This window comes from Poromitra crassiceps, assembly GCF_964638095.1.
Source record: "Poromitra crassiceps genome assembly, chromosome: 15".
NCBI lineage: Eukaryota > Metazoa > Chordata > Actinopteri > Beryciformes > Melamphaidae > Poromitra > Poromitra crassiceps.
The window spans coordinates 36,351,476-36,355,235 of NC_139634.1; the positions used below are offsets into that span (position 1 = coordinate 36,351,476).

Below are 3,760 nucleotides of genomic sequence, written 5' to 3' on the forward strand. Positions count from 1 at the left end.
AGATGAATGGATGAGACACGCCCAGTAGCTCAGTCAGAGACAGGCAGGGCCACGGTCAGTAGCTCAGTCAGAGACAGACATGGTCAGTAGCTCAGTCAGAGACAGGCAGGGTCAGTAGCTCAGTCAGAGACAGGCAGGGCCACGGTCAGTAGCACAGTCAGAGACAGGCATCATTTGCTGTCGATATCAGCATTCTGTCGTTAGCATATTGTTAGGTTGCAGTCAAGCTCAACTTGAGCAAATCCTCGTGGGAGAGGAAATATTAAGTACACTGCCATGTACTTGACAACACAATCAATACTGGAGAAATTAAACAGTACTCTGCAGCCACACTTTTTGTGCCCAGATGGATTGGCGCTTTAGTTTGCACTTTTTCAGCAGATCTGTGATCAGTCATTTCAACATCATTCATCATATTTACATCGAGGCAATTAGCTGACGTTCTTCACCACAGAGCCACTTGAAAGGACGTGTTGCTCATGGGCACTTCAGCAGAACACGTGGTTGCTGATGGATTGTGTTGGCTGTTACTGGGGCTTGACCCTTGAACCAGCTGTATAGCTGCTAGGCCACCATACCAGCTGCAAAGAAAAGTAACGGTAAAACCATGATGATTTCCATATATAATGTGTCACCATGCGCCCTGTGAGTGCAAAATTATTAGTCATTTTACCATTACAGCCCCTCAATATAAAGAGAGAGAGAAGGGGGAGACTACAGGGTCATCAGCAGCATCATAAAATACAGGTCAAACAGTAAAACAGCCATAAAATAACCAATGCAAAATGTAAGTGAAGAGAGAGAGAGAGAGAGAGAGAGAGAGAGACAGAGAGAGAGAGAGAGACAGAGAGAGAGAGAGAGAGAGAGAGAGAGATCAATGCACATAAAAGGGGGTGCGGTGCGATCAGCAGCATAATAAAATACAAATAAAGGCAATAAAGAACAATAAAATATCCAATGCAAAATGTAAGTGTGGAAATGACTCACACACATGTATTGACACAATGACATACCGTATTGGCTTTTCAGTGATCGTTATGGATGACATTGCCCGGGCCGGTGCACATGGAGACGGTCCAGCACTGCTCAGCAAACACTCTGCAAAACAGAGAGCGGTGATCACTGGAGTGCACAGAGCCACAGAGCAGCTCCTACTTTTAGACTCGGCCTGCATATTCGTCACATCCAAATTAAAAAGTGCATTAATTGACCCGAGGGAAATACAACTTGCAAATCCAGCATAGAAAATGGACAACAGCAATGGACAGCAGAGAACACACACACTGACTCATTAAAAGTGTTCAAACAATACAAAATTTAGCATCAGACTGACTCCAGCGTTGATGCACTCACCTGTTATATGACTTCATCATAAACAGACTTTTCGGTTGTGGAAAATGGTTAGAAATATGTAAAATATGTACATATGAAGGGCTTTCCAAAATGCTATATATCCATTTTGGAAAGTTGTTACTGCTCATTATTTGGAAAAACAGATGATTACACCTTCTAAAATTTGACTGGTAAAGTTAAGGGCTCAAGATAGTGATTTTCCCTTTCAAGGGTTGTGATTCTGTGGTCGGGTTATGTGTCACATGTTTCATGTGTCAATCACTTGTTATTCGAATATTCCTCTCCCACAAGATTTGACACTAATTTGTGAAGACAGTGAAGACAGGTGGATTGGATGAAATTCCCTTGCAGATTGTGTGTCCCATGGACAATGAGAAACAGACAGGATGTCCCATGGACAATGAGAAGGTTGCCCATAATGATGTTTAACGGCTCGGCCAGGTCACCACTATAGTGATGTCATATCACCGATGTCATAAATCACTGATGATGTCACAGACAGTGATGAGGTCATAAATCATGGATGTCATACAGTTCTAAATGGTTCGGCCTGGTGGCCAGGTCACCACTATTTGATGTCATGAATCACTGATGATGTCACAGACAGAGACGAGGTAGTGACTGGTGGCCAGTGTCACTACTATTGGTGATATATGACATCACTGTGATGTCATATATCACAAATGATGTCATAAATCACTGATGATGTAACAGTGATGAGGTCATAAATCACCGATGTTGTCATAAAGTTCTAGACAGCTCAGCCTGGTGGAGGGCACTAAAGTGATGTCTTAAATCACCCATGATGTCATAATGATTTAATGTGGGGGCATATTCAGACTTGAACAATTGTGATGTCACCTGGGCAATCTGATGTTATTGGTGAGTGATGATGTCATCATTGATGTCAATTGAGCAATTGTTATGTCAATGGTGAAGTCATCAGTGATTGGTGCTGTTTGATGCTAGACTGGATCGGCCGGAGGGACCTAAACCCACCTCTGACCTTAACCCCAAGCAATCATCACTCCCCATGCCTAAACCCAACCCCCTCCGGCCGATCCATTCTAGCATTGACCTGTCATCACCATTGATTTCATCAGTGACGTCATCTTTGATTATCAGTGATGTCACTCGAGCAACTGTAATGTAATCGGTGTCGATGCCATCAGTGAGTGATGTCATCAGTAATGTCATCAGCCCGTGGGTGCCCCAGTGGCTCCGGCATTACATTACTTGTTTTGTGGAAGGTAAGCTTGGTCTGGCCTACCAGTCCTGGGGGGAGACTGGTGCTGGAAGTGATATTGGATGACCAGTAGGTGCTCTTCCCCTCTGGTCTCATGAATAATCTCGCCAATGCCCCAGGGCAGAGACAAGGACTGTCCTGTGAGCACCGTCCTTAGTTTGGATCAGATCTTAAACCGAGGTCCTGACTCTCTGTGGTAATTAAAGATTTGTACACTTCCGCCTTCCACGTCACCATTTATCTGTTCCCATGTGCACTCATCATCCTTCTCCTCCTCTTCCACCTTCCTCGGCATCTAAAGCAAGACACAGCTGCGCTTCTTAGGTTTGGCCTCGGGAGGCTCCAGAGCCGCCAAGATGACCTCGTCAAACACGTTCTTCACCCCGATCATTGTGAGAGCAGAACACTCCAAGTATTTGACGGCTTTGAGCTCTTGGGCCAGCCTGGTCCCACTCTCCGTCGACATCGGCAGCTGGTTGTATTGGTCCAGTTTCATCAACGTGGCAGGGTCATCTCTCAGGTCCACCTGGGTACCCACCAGAAGGAAGGGCGTCAGGGGACAGTGGTGGGTAATCTCTGGCACCCACTTGTCTCGGACGTTCGTGAAGGAGGAGGGCAACACAACAGAGAAACAGACCAAGAAGACATCGGTATGCGGGTAACTGAGGGGCCGCAGCCTGTCGTAGTCCTCCTGACCTGGGGTGTCAAACAGTCCCAGAGTGTAGGACTCTGTGCCGATCGCCACCTTCTCAGAGTTATGACACAGTGTGGGGACGTACCCATAAGGAAATTTGTTGGTGGTGTAAGAGATTAGCAGGCACGTTTTTCCCACATCAACATCACCGACTAATGAGCACTTAATAGTTGGCATCTTATCTGTTCACAGGCTTACTAGTCCTACTTATAGCGTCTGCAGGGAAGGATTTATGACATGACATGACGTGACTTGTGGTGTCACAATGTTTATGACATCATGACTGTCCGTCATAAATCACTGATGATATTTATGCATAATGAGAATTGGTGATGTCACCAGTGATGTCACTCGAACACAATGACGTAATCAGCAGGCACGTTTTTCCCACGTCAACATCACCGACTAATGAGCACTTAATAGTTGGCATCTTATCTGTTCACAGGCTTACCAGTCCTACTTATAGC

The 3,760-nt window shown here is 45.5% G+C and overlaps 1 pseudogene across 1 annotated transcript; it reads right to left on the reverse strand.

Moving 5' to 3' along the window:
• Nucleotides 1-2,894: 2,894 nt before the first annotated feature.
• LOC310789730 (cell division control protein 42 homolog pseudogene) lies at nt 2,895-3,473 on the reverse strand (annotated as a pseudogene). The gene has a single exon. The product of its transcript is annotated as a cell division control protein 42 homolog pseudogene (transcript).
• Nucleotides 3,474-3,760: the final 287 nt, after the last annotated feature.